Here is a 13,372-nt window from a genome sequence, read left to right on the forward strand (position 1 = left end):
GATGCTACAAAACAGTAATAATTAAAATGATGTTGTGCTAGTTATTTTTTAAAAATGGTTGATCGGTGGAACAGAGTAGGTACATAGCATGGTGAAGTACACAATATAGTGTTCGATAAATCCTGCCTCTGTTTACCTCAGTTTTTTTAGCTGTAAAAGCCTACCTTAGGTTTTTACAGGGTTGTGATGATTAAATAAAATATTTGTAAAAAAAATAATGCTTTGCAATAGCTCTCAGGACATAGTCAGTGCTATATAAATGCTTATTCTCTTTCCTTCCCTTCCCTTCCTCTTCTTTTCCCAAAGATCCCAGTTACTAGGGAAAGGACTCACTGTTTAGTAAAAACTTCTGCGAAATTTGAACAGAGAGTCTGGCAGAAATTAGGTTTAGATCAACATCTCACACTATACTCCAAGATAAAGTCCAAAATAGATCCATGACCTAGACATAAAAGGTCAACAAATTAAAGGAAAATGAAAACATTACTTCTCAGATCAATGAATAGGGGAAGAGTTCATTACTAACTTGTGATAGGTCACAGAAAATAAAATGAACAATTTTGATAATAGCATATAAAATTTTAAAGATTTTGTACAAACATCTAGTGTAGAAAAAAATTAGAATGGAAACAGAAATGTTTATTAATAACTAATTATTAATGGGAGTGTGTGGGAATCCAGGGTTTTTTTTTCCCTATCTCCTTGAGAAGGACTGGGCTCATAATGAGACATTTTCCTCAATCCTGGATACCCCATCCAACTGGGAGAATTTATTTCTGATTAAAAGGTAAAGAGAATTCTGGCCCATTGTGTTCAACTTCATTGTTTTGGGTGGAGATAGATCCTTCTGTCTAGATTGCCCCAGTGGGGGGTTATGGGTGGGGAAGTGATCTGTCTTGAGAAGAATCTCTTTGTCCAAGAGTGACATGATCAGAGTAATATCCCTCAGCCCCTGATTAGAATACACTCATCTCTCATTGTAATATTCAATGCTGTCATTGGTTGTTAACCAATCAAAGGAGGAGCACCCACTCTTCCAAGCGTATTTAAATATTGGATAATCTCAATGATTTATCACTGACCTCCATTTATTGATTATTTGCTAGCCATAATTACTATATTTATTATTAAATACCCCAAAACTCTTTGCTCTCAGGCTTTTTGTTGGTGTCAACAGGTGAAAGGGGAAAAAAGTCTTCACAAGAAGTTTCTCTGACAGAGGTCTCATTTTCAAGAATTAAGTGAATAAAATAAGAGCTATTTCCTAGTAGATAAATGGTAAAAGGATATGAACAGGCAATTTCAAAGGAAAGAATCAAAGGTATCAACAATCATTTAAAAATGTCTATCACTAACAATTAGGAAAATGCAAATTAAGGCAATTTTGAGATTCTACCTCAACTATCAGACTGATACAGAGAACAAAAGAGAATGATAACAACTGAGTAGATGATAAGATTGGATTAGGGAGAGATAGAAGGCTATTGCAATGATCCAGGCATGAAGTAATTAGGGTGGTGGCAGTATCAGAGGACAGAATGGGGTGTGTTATTAAGGTAAAATCTATTAAGACTTGATAACAAACTGGATATAGGGTGGTAAGAGTGAGGAATTGAGGATGACACCTAAATTTCAAGGCTGGGTGATTGGAAGGATGCTGTCATCATAAGAAATGATGAAGTGGACAATTTCAGTGAACACTAGGAAGACTGTTGTAAACTGATACAATGATAACACTATTGAAACTCTGAAACTATAGAACTCTGACCTATGCAATAATTAACCATGAATCTGAAAGAATGAAAATTAGATATGCCACTCAACTCCCAACGGTAAACTTAAAATGCAGAAATAGACCTGCCTTTTCAGTTATGGTGAATGTGAGAGTTTGTTTTGATGAACTGTGTAAATATATATTAAAGCATTTGTAATTCATTTTTTTGAAAAAATTGTTCAGTTGGTGGGGTTGTAGTAAGAGAGACAGATTAATTTTTTTAAAAAACTTGTTTCTTGAAAAAATATTTTAAAATTAATATTTGACCTGGGGGGGAAATGAGTTGGTACAGGTAGGAAATATAATTTTTTTTAAAGTTATGAAGAGTATGGGTGACCAATTCCTAAGGGAATCTGGAAAGGACCTAACTTTTGAGGTTGATGTCAGGGAGGATAATCAGGACCCCTAGTCCTTTGGGGTCTCTGCTAGTGATAGAATGCTGGGCTGCATCAGCATGATCTGACATAACTTTGTCACTTGGTCTAATTCCCAGGTTGCTAATGTTCTGCTTGCAAATGAGGGAAAATGGACATTGGGATTCACTGCTTTAGTTTCTTTTTTCCCATTATTAGATGTGTGTGGACATTCCTGAAATTGGTCTGTGGTAGGTTAGTAACTCAGTACCAGGTTTCTGAAATGGACCAATATTTAGCTGACCAAGAGGCCAATTAGAATCCACCCAGGACATTATTCTGTGTGTGTGTGTGTATGTGTATGTGTGTATACATACATACATACAAACATACATACATATATACATACACACTTCCAGAGTCAGGGCAAACAGAAATTAGGCAAATCTAAATAAATTTCCACTAAGCATGTACAAAGCCCTGCCATGTACAAGGCCCTACATCAATTCAGATCTCACAGGGTTTTAATTCATTTGTAAGCAATTTGACTGAATGTTATTTCCTTTGTATACTGCCAAATGAGAGGATTATGAATTATTATTACATCAATATATATGACCAGGCTTAGTGACAAATGCTAGAATCCTGAAGGGTACTTTTTAGAGACATCTCAATATAGTCAAAGAATTGGATCTGGCTCTGGCACAGAGTAACTTGCATTACCTGGGGCAAGTTGCTTCTTTCCATTTTTTTCTGAGTCTTAGTTTTCTCATTTGTAAAATGGGAATATCAAGTTGAGAGGAAAATACTTTATGAACAAAGTGCTATACACATGTGAGCTACAATTTTTATATGCATTTTTTGGGGGGCAATAGGGGTTAAATGACTTGCTTAGGTAAGGACACATTTGAACTCAGACCTCCTGACTCCAAAGCTGGTACTCTAGCCACTGTGCTACCTAACACCCCTATAAGCTTTTAAAAAGGATATGATTGGGGGGAAGGGGCACAGCCAAGATGGCAGAGTAGAATGAACCTGCTCTAGCTCCTCCCCCTATAGCCCATAAAATACCTGTAAAAAGTGACTCTCAACAAATTCTAGAGCAGAAGAAGTCACAAAATGACAGAGTGAAACAGATTTCCAGCCCAAGACAGCCTGGAAGGCCTACAGGAAAGGTCTATCACACCAGGCTTGGAGTGGAGCACAAGCCAGCATTGGCCGAGCTGCACAGACAGAACTGTAGCAGGTTTCAGGGCATGGAATCACAGGCAGCTGCTGCAGTTCACAGATTTTTCAACGCACAAATGCCAAAGACAGTTTCAAAGGTCAGTAAGGAAGCTCTTTCACTTGGGTGAGAGGGGAGTGAGGTCCAGCCACTGCAGCAGCAGCATCCAGTTTTGGAGTCCTCAGCCTAAAGACCCTAGGGGAATGGAGCAGCTGAACTGGGTCTCAGCCCTGAGTGGCAGTCCCCTGGTGAGGAGGAACATTGACATGGCAGAGCTGGTGGTGGCTATGGAGAGGGAATCCTACTCACAGTTCCAGGGCAGAAAAGAGTGCTTGTGGTTGTTCACAGACCAGAGTGCAGGCCAAGAGAGGAGTAAACTCCTCTCCCTTCATTGTGCCACCTTGGAGGAACTGAGAACTTACAGGTCCCTAGAGAACAGCTACACAAAACCTCTGAAGACTAGGGTAGTATACCCTCCATTTGACAAAGGACACAAAAGTCAAGTAACTGGCTGGAAAAATGCCCAAAAAGGGGGAAAAATAAGACTATAGAAGGTTACTTTCTTGGTGAAAAGGTATTTTCTTCCATCCTTTTGGATGAGGAAGAGCAAAGCATACCAACAGAGGAAGACAGCAAAGTCAAGGCTTCTACATCCAAAACTTCCCCCCCAAAAATATGAAATAATCCAGACCAGGGAAGAGGTCAAAAAGGATTTTGAAAATCCAGTAAGAGAGGTGGAGGAAAAATTGGAAAGAAAAATGAGAGTGATGCAAGAAAATCATAAAAAGCAAGTCAACAGCTTGCTAAAGGAGATCCCAAAAAATGCTGAAGAAAATAGTACCTTTAAAGATAGACTAACCCAAATGGCAACAGAGGTCCAAAAAGTAAATGAGGAGAAGAATGCTTTAAAAAGCAGAATTGGCCAAATGGAAAAGGAAGTTCAAAAGTTCACTGAAGAAAATAGTTCTTTAAAAATTAGAATGGGGGGGCAGAGCCAAGATGGTGGAGTAGAAAGATGCATATACTCTAGTGCTTTCCCCACAGCCCACAAAATACCTGTAAAAAATGACTCTCAACAAATTCTAGAGCAGCAGAAGTCACAGAGCAACAGGGCGAAAGAGGTTTCCAGCCAAAGGTAACCTGGAAGGCCAACAGAAAAGGTCTATCTCTTGGGACGCTGAGTGGAGCATAGCCCAGCCCTGGCCTGGAAGGAACAGGACCTGAACAGACCTCTAGGGCAGAGTTCTCAGCAGGGAGGGTCCTAGATACCTCAACCCACAAGCGACAAAGAAAGCTCCAAAAGTCAGTGTGGGAGGGCTTTCCCAGCTGGGTGAGAGGGGAATGGGGTTCATCCAGCAATAGCCCCAGGCGATGGCAGCAACAGCAGCAGCAGAATGCAGGCAGCTACAGTGGTCAGGAAGCAGCCTGGATCCATTTTCCAGGCAGCTCAACTTAAAGCCTCTGGCAGAACTGAGCAGCTGATCTAAATCTCAGCCCTGAGTGATGGCTCCTCCCCCATCCAAAGCCCTGGGGAAATCCAGCAGCTGAGTCAAATCTCAGCCTTGAACATATTAACTGGGTAGAGGAGGCACAATAGGACCACCCTCTTGACAAAGGATTCAGAAGTCAAGTAACTGGCTGGGAAAATGCCCAAAAAAGGGGGGAAAAATAAGACCATAGAAGGTTACTTTCCTGGTGAACAGGTATCTCCTTCCATCCTTTTGGATGAGGAAGAACAAGGCATACTGTCACAGGAAGTCAAGGCCCCTGCCTCCAGGGCCTCCAAAGTGAATTTAAACTGGACTCAGGCAATAGAAGAACTTGAAAAGTGAGTTAGTAGCTTGCTAAAGGAGAACCAAAAAATGTTGAGGAAAATAATACCTTTAAAAAGAGGGTAACTCAATTGGAAAAAGAGGTTCAAAAAGCCAATGAGGAGAAGGAGGCTTTAAAAAGGAGAATTAGCCAAATGGAGGAGAAGGTTCAAAAGCTCACTTAATGAAATAGTTCTTTGAAAGAGAGAATTGAGTTCAGGGAAGCTAATGACTATGAGACAAACCATGCAGTCAAAAAACAAAACCAAAAGTTTGAAAAAATAGAAGACAATGTGAAACATCTCATTGGAAAAACAACTGACCTGGAAAATAGATTCAGGACAGACAATTTAAAAATTATGGGACTACCTGAAAGCCATGATCAAAAAAGAGCCTAGACATTATCTTCCACGTAATTGTCAAGGAAAACTGTCCTGATATTCTAGAGCCAGAGGGCAAAATGAATATTGAAAGAATCCACTGATCACCTCCTGAAAGAGACCCAAAAAGAGAAACTCCTAGGAATATTGTGGCCAAATTTCAGAGTTCCCAGGTCAAGGAGAAAATACTGCAAGCAGCTAGAAAGAAACAATTCGAGTATTGTGGAAATACAATCAGGATAATACAGGATCTGGCAGCTTCAACATTAAGGGATCAAAGGGCTTGGAATAGGATATTCCAGAAGTCAAAGGAACTGGGATTAAAATCAAGAATCACCTACCCAGCAAAACTGAGTATAATACTTCAAGGGAATAAATATTCATTCAATGATATAGAGGACTTTCAAGCATTCATGATGAAAAGACCAGAACTGAAGAGAAAATTTGATTTTCAAACACAAGGATGAAGAGAAGTATGAAAAGGTAAACAGGAAAGAGAAATCATAAAAGACTTTATAAAGCTGAACTGTTTATATTCCTACATGGAAAGAAAATATTTGTAACTCTTGAGACTTTTCTCAGTATTTGGGTAGGTGGAGGGATTGTACATACACACACACATGCACACACACACACATGCACATGCACACACAGACAGAGAATACAGGTTGTGTTGAATCAGAAGAGATGATATCCACAAAAATATAAAATAAAATAAAAATTAAGGAGTGAGGCAGGAAAATACTGAGAGGAGAAAGGGAGAAATGGAATGGAGCAGGCTATAACTCATAAAAGAGATAAGAAAAATCTTGTTCAATGGAGGAGAAAAAGGAGAAAGGGAGAAGGGAAAAGTGGAGCTACGCTCCGCACATGTGGCTTAAGGAGGGAATAATGTTCATTAAATTTGGTATGAAAATCTATCTTATACTACAGGAAAGTAGGGGAAGAGGTGACAAGTGGGGTGAGGGGAATGATAGAAGGGAGAGCAAATAGGAGAAGGGAGTAACTAGAAATAAACACTTTTGGGAAGGGACAAGGTCAAATGAGGAAAAAAAAACAAGGGGAAATAGAGTAGGATAGAGGGCAATATAGTTAGTATTGCAAAATGACACATATTTAGTCTATATCGAATTGCTTGCCTTCTCAGTGGGTATGGGTAGGGAAGGAAGGAGAGAAGTTGGAATTCAAAGTATTAGAAATGAATGTTGAGAATTATTTTTGCATATAACTGGGAAATAAGAAACACAGGTAATGGGGTATAGAAATTTATCTTGCCCTACAAGAAAAGAGAGAAGATGGGGATAAGGGAAGGGTAGAGTGTGATAGAAGGGAAGGTACATTGAGGGAAGGGGTAATCAGAATGCAAGGTATTAGGGGGTAGAGGGAGGAGAGAAAAATGAGATGGGGAGAAAAATTGGACATGCTACAAAGAGATGGAAAAGCAATTAGTATTAAAACAATTAACTCAATTAATTACTGAGACTAAATCAGAGACATCTTTAGTTTGGGGAAAAGAATTTTAGTCTAAGTTTAGTAGAGGCAGGTAACCTCAGGTAAAATTTGGCATTGATGGAAAAGTTAAGGTTTTAATGGTAAATTTGATTTTATGATTGTTATTTAATCAGGAACTAGAACATGTATAGAAAAGCAAGCAAGTCACTTAAGACTTGCCTCAAAAGATGTTCCTTAGCCAATGTGAAGTTATAGTCATATCTGAAACCTGGTTATTGCAACTTGCTATTTTAAGATTCTATGGGACTATTAACTGACTGTTCTTCTGAGTCTAACTCCAGGTATGGATAGCAAGAAAGGCAGTGTGAGCCTCCAATTCATGATGCCAGTAAGCCTGTGAGATGCTGGTATGAACTGCAAAAGGTGATCTCAATGGAAGGGTGGGAGAGTGGCTGTTCAGCCTGGGCTGAGTTAGGATTCTCCTGACTCAATTTCCCCATTGACACCTGGCAGACTTTAAGCCTGACTGAATGCAAGTTGACAATCTACTCCTGCCTGGAACTGATATGAAGTTGGGGAGATACTACTTCCTTGCAATGTCCCTACTCTTAGTGGCAATTTCCTACAGTGAAAAAGTTTGTATGTTTTATACCAGATCCATTAAACTATAGGTTGTTGGTAGGAGAACATCTGAGGTTAAGTCTAAAATTAAGCTATTAGGCTTAGGACTTTAGACCAACAACAATAAATTAGGGTACTCTAATTCTTAATAATAGTGTGGAGACAATTAGGTGAAGGGCTTGTGAAGTTAGCATACATAATTATTATTTGTGTCTCAGTTGGTTAATGTTAAAAAAAAATTCATTTGTGGTCTATATTGTAAATGCTTTAAGAGAAATATCACCTGACCAAAAGTTGGAATTGTTTTATGTGATATGAACTGTGTTAAAAATGAAAAATAATAAAAAAAAAATTAGAATGGAGCAGATGGAAGCTAATTACTTTATGAGAAACCAAGAAATTATAAAACAAAATGAAAAGAATGAAAAAATAGAAGATGATGTGAAATATCTCATTGGAAAAACAACTGACCTGGAAAATAGATCCAGGAGAGATAATTTAGAAATTATTGGTCTATCCAAAATTCATGCTCAAAAAAGAGCCTAGACATCATCTTCCAATAAATTATCAAGGAAAACTGCCCTGATATTCTAGGACCAAAGGGCAAAATAGAAATGGAAAGACTCACTGATCACCTCCTGAAAGAGATCCCAAAAGGAAAACTCCTAGGAATATTGTAGCCAAATTACAGAGTTCCCAGGTCAAGGAAAAAATATTACAGCCAGAAAGAAACAATTCAAGTATTGTGGAAATACAATCAGGATAACACAGGATTTAGCAGCTCCTACACTAAGGGATCAGAGAGAGCAAAGGAACTAGAATTACAATCAAGAATCACCTACCCAGCAAAACTGAGTATAATGCTTTAGGAGAAAAAATGGAATTTCAATGAAATAGAGGACTTCCAAGCATTCTTGTTGAAAAGACTAGAGCTGAATAGCAAATTTGACTTTCCAATACAAGAATTAAGAGAAACATGAAAAGGTAAACAGGAAAGAGAAACCTTAAAGAACTCGTTAAAGTTGAACTGTTTACGTTCCTACATGAAAAGATGCTTTTTATAACTCATGAGACCTTTATCAGTATTAGGGTAGTTAGAGGGAATATATACATACATACACACACACACACATATATGTAAATACAGATATATGTATATATATGTGTGTGTATGTATGTGTGTGTGTAGGTGTATATGGTTATGTATGTATGTGTATATTGGGTGTATATGTGTATGTATATATTGTGACATCAGAGAAATGATGACATGACTTGTACTTGACTTTGTTTTGAGGGAGGACTGTGCAGGTCACCAGCCTCATTTTCTCCTCCTGAGCCATCTGGATCCAGTGACCAGATATTCATCAGAATGACTAGAGATGACCCAGGATGCCATGGAAGACTTAGCCTTTTTAGGCTAAGGCCTTTTCAGGTACTCACTTAGAGGGAGGTCACACTCATTCAGTGAATAGGCTTCTTTAAGAAATAGGGAATGGCCCCTTTAATGAGCAAAAGAAAAAAATAACTAAATCAAGCTGGGAGGGAAAGAGAGAGTTACCATTGATAATCACTCTAAGCCAAGGGGGTCCAGAAAATAGTCATTAAGTGGAGTTTGGGCAGGGCCATATTGTTGTCAAATCTGTGTGGGTCAAAGACCACTGACAAATAAAAATCAGAGACTTCTCAAGGTAGAAGCAAAGCAGTAAGATTTTATTATCATCTCACAAGAAAGGGCAGCTCCTGTCTGATAAGTAATCAGGAAAGTGAGGCAATTACAGAAGGCAAAAATAGAGATTATATTACAGATCCCACCCCTCTGCTGGCCTTTTGCTCCCATTGGCTGGGAAGCACGCTCACAACTTAAATGTGACAGTCTACACGGTGAATAGGAAACAAGGTAGCAGTGGAATAACTAATAGGCGTTATGTTGATGTAAATGTTGATGGGACAACCCAAGGGGGGGTTGTGTTATGCTGATATGACAACCCAAGGGGGAGATTTAAGTTTCGTATTCCCAGAAGTCACATGATTTCTGGGAAACTGAAATTTAGGCCTGATCATCTACTAAAGCCTTTTGTTAAGCACTGAGAAGTCTTCACTAACTTCATTCCGTTCAAATCTATATATTTGTGTGTGTGTGTGTGTGTGTGTGTATGTGTGTATACACATTGAGAAAGGGCACAGGGTGAGCCAAATATGAAGAGAGAATACCTAAAAAATAAAATTTACTGTTGAGTGGAATGTACTAGGAGTAAAAGAAAGGGAGAGTTATAATGTAGCAAATCATCTCACAGAAAAGAGGCAAGAAAGAGCTTTTACAATGGAGGGTAAGAGAGGGAAGATTAAAGGAAATAGGTAAGCCTTACTCTCATGGGATTTGGCTTATAAAGGGAATAACACTCAGTTGGATGTGGAAATCTATTTTATCCTGTGGGAAGGCAAGGGGGAAGGGCATAGGAGAGGGAAGATAATAGAAGGGACAGGAAATTGGGGAAAGAGATAATCAAAAGCAAACATTATTGTGGGAGGATATTGTCAAGGGAGAGAATGGAATAAATGGAGGACAGTATAGAACGGAGGGAAATGTGATTAGTCTTTCGCAACATAACTATTAAGGAAGTGTTTTGCATACACATGTATGACCTATATTGAATTACTTGTTTTCTCAATGAGAGTGGGTGGGGAGGAAGGAAGGGAGAGAATATGGAGCTCAAAACTTTAATAATGAGTGTTAAAAATTATTTTAACATGCAGCTGGAAAATAAGATATACAGGCAATGAGGCATAGAAATCTATTTTGCCCTACAGGAAAGTAGAATGCAGGGGGAATAGAAGGGAGGACAGACTGGAAGAAGGGGTGGATGTGGTGTCCTGCGGTGGAGAGTGGGGAGAAAATTTTGAATTCAAATTCTTGAATGCAAATGACTGTGCTTTAGGATTGGGGGACATATAATATTTGGATAAAACACTTTAGCCTGCCTTTGTTTTGCTTCCAGTCTTTTTTTTTTTTTAGTTACAAGATTGAATCCATTTATTGCTTTTTGTATACTGGATGTTGAGAACTGAAAAATAAATAAATTATATTAAGAAAATAAAAGCATGTTTGGAAAACATATTGGTGTTCAGTGCATAGGGGATCTGGAGGGTCCAAACAAGGGCCCTTCCCAGAATTTGAGGCAGATATAAAATTGCTCACCCTCTGAACATGAAACAAAATAATAATAAGTGAATAAGATCAGTCATCTGCAGAAAGAACCCAACCTAAGAAATGTGCTGAAAATAGGCTGCTAAGATTAGGGGGTCTCTTAAACAGAAAGACATCAAGGTAAAACAGAGCTTATAGGAAAGAAAGTGTCATCATGGAAGTTGCAAAAGATCTGTCCTGAGGAAGTACTGAGGAAGTAAGTGTTGGTGGTTGAGGAGTGTATTTACAAAGAGCTGAAGATAAGAATGTGTCAGCATTTTGGAGGATGAATCTTGCCTAATGCATAGTTTTACCATAATACCCCTTGGCTCAGAAATTTGCAATGTCCCCCTCCTAAGAATCTCTCAGCCTGGCATTTCAGGTCCTCCAAGATTTGACTTCAGCCTACCTTAATAGCCTAATATCCCACTAGTTAGTACTAGTTAGTATCTGTCTGGCAGCCCTATTGAACCACTCACTGTTCCCTGAACAGCCCTCTGATGTCTCACCATTAGGTCTTTGTTAATACACACAGTTCTTGGAATGGCTTTCCTCATCCAGTTCCACCTGTCAGATTCCTGCCTGTTCTTCAAGAACCATCTGATCACTCCAGCTAGAAGTGATCTTTGCTTCCAAACTCTCACAGCATTTTCTATGCCTTTTATTGCTTGCACTAGCTCATTACAACTCAGAGTACAGTTAGCCAGATATCCCCCTTAAAACAACCAAGTCATTCAACCATTGGTCTGGTGGAACCAATGGAAGACTTTTGTAAGCAAACAAAGTTAATGTACGATCCTAAGTAAAATTCCTAGAAGATGATCAAAGTCAGTTCGCTTCAGTCTGCCCTGATCAGACCACTTCTGGAGTATTGTGTCCTGTCTTTTAAGAGGGAGATTAGAAAACTGGAGCATATTCAGATGAGAATGATCTACATGAAGGGTCTAGAAATCAAATGATCTGAGGATTCTTTAAAGCTGGGAGGATGCTTACACTTGGGCAAGGTAGGGGTGGGGGGAATTGTTATCTTTAAAGAGATGAAGAGAAGTCAAGTAAAAGAGAGTTTGGGGCTTATCCTATGTAGCTCCAGAGAGGAGAATTGGCCCCAATGGGTGTAGAAGTTACAAGGGAGGGAAATCTCATGCTAAAATGTAATCAGTACTGTCCAACAATGGACCAAGTTGCATTGTTGTTGTCTTTGGGATATTGGAAATGTTTGCACAAAGGCTACATAAACTGAATCTTCCAGTTTCTTCTAAAGATAAGATTTGCTGATTCTGTGCCGGGAAGCACAAGGTTGCCTAGGTCTTCTAACCTGAATTAAGTGAAGGTCTTTTTTTCTTACTCACTTTCCACTTAGCAGGTGGAAAAATAAGATAAGATTTGTTAAATGTTTCCATCTTCTAGGAGGACCATAGATTTAGAACTGCAGGGGGCAACCTTACATATCATGTAGTTCAGCTCCCTTATTTTACAGAGGAGGAAACCAGGACCTAAAGAATGATCGGTCTAAAGTCACAATGATAGTGAGCATCAGGGTCAGGATCCACGTTATAGATGAGGAAACTAGAAGAGGTCAAAAGAAATTAAATGACTTGCCAAAAGTTTCATAGTAAACATCAGGGTGAAGGCTCAAATCCACAAGCTCCAATTCCAAAGTTAAATACACTATAGGGAAGCTGGGTGGTTCAAGGACTAGGAATCAGGACGACCTTAGCTGAAATCCAGATTCAGACACTTACTAACTCTGTGACTTTGGGCAAGTCAGTTAACCTCTGTCTCCATTTCCTCAACTGTAAAATGGACATACTAAAAGGACCTGCTTCCTAGAATGGTCATAGGATCAACTGAGATCATATATTTGTGAAGTGCTTAGTTCCAGTGCCTACCACATAATAGGAGCTAGTATAAATGCTAGTTATTTTCTTTGCATAGCACAACGCTGCTTATAGGAGATGGAGTAGTGGATAGAGGGCTGAACTGGAACCAGACACCTGGGTTCACATCAGGCTTACTAATTGTGAGGGTCATCTTCCCGTAACTTCTCACAGGTTATCTCTTCCTCAAGGCTCTATGCACATGGGAATTGTTCTTATTGTTTCTAGCTTTCCAGGGAGGATGGAAACCAAGAAGGCACGCGAGTTAGTAAAGAGACTCGAGAGCTGCGCAGTCACCTCAGCCCAGCTGACTGCGCTTTGACAGGTGAGGGCACGGAGGCACAGGGCTGGGGAGGGCATCGCTCCCGCCTCGTGCCGCCGCACGCTGCTCAGTCCAAGCACAAAGTTGGCAGAAAGGGGAGCTCTCGGAGCCCCCAGGACAGCGCTCACCTTGGTCCGTTTTCTATTGGCTCCACCGGAGCTAGGGAACTGTCTTTCAAAATGGGCTCTTCAAGGGTTCTGCTGCACTCACAACAGAACTCCCAAAGACTTTTATAAAACGTTCCTGGCAGTGGAAGGCCCTTTTCAAAATGCGACTCTGGTGGGACTCGAACCCACAACCTTTGAATGACCTCGGGAGTCACGCAGCTAGAAGTCCAATGCGCTATCCATTGCGCCACAGAGCCTGCCTCTGG

At 39.6% G+C, this 13,372-nt stretch overlaps 1 non-coding gene across 1 annotated transcript; it reads right to left on the reverse strand.

The window, feature by feature from the left end:
- Window positions 1-13,270: 13,270 nt before the first annotated feature.
- Window positions 13,271-13,363, reverse strand: TRNAR-UCU (transfer RNA arginine (anticodon UCU)). Its single transcript has 2 exons — window positions 13,327-13,363; window positions 13,271-13,306 (listed from the first exon to the last, which is right to left on the reverse strand). It is a non-coding gene; the product is annotated as a tRNA-Arg (tRNA).
- Window positions 13,364-13,372: the final 9 nt, after the last annotated feature.

The sequence above is a fragment of the Notamacropus eugenii genome, chromosome 1 (genome assembly GCF_028372415.1).
Source record: "Notamacropus eugenii isolate mMacEug1 chromosome 1, mMacEug1.pri_v2, whole genome shotgun sequence".
In the NCBI taxonomy this organism is placed as follows: Eukaryota; Metazoa; Chordata; class Mammalia; order Diprotodontia; family Macropodidae; genus Notamacropus; species Notamacropus eugenii.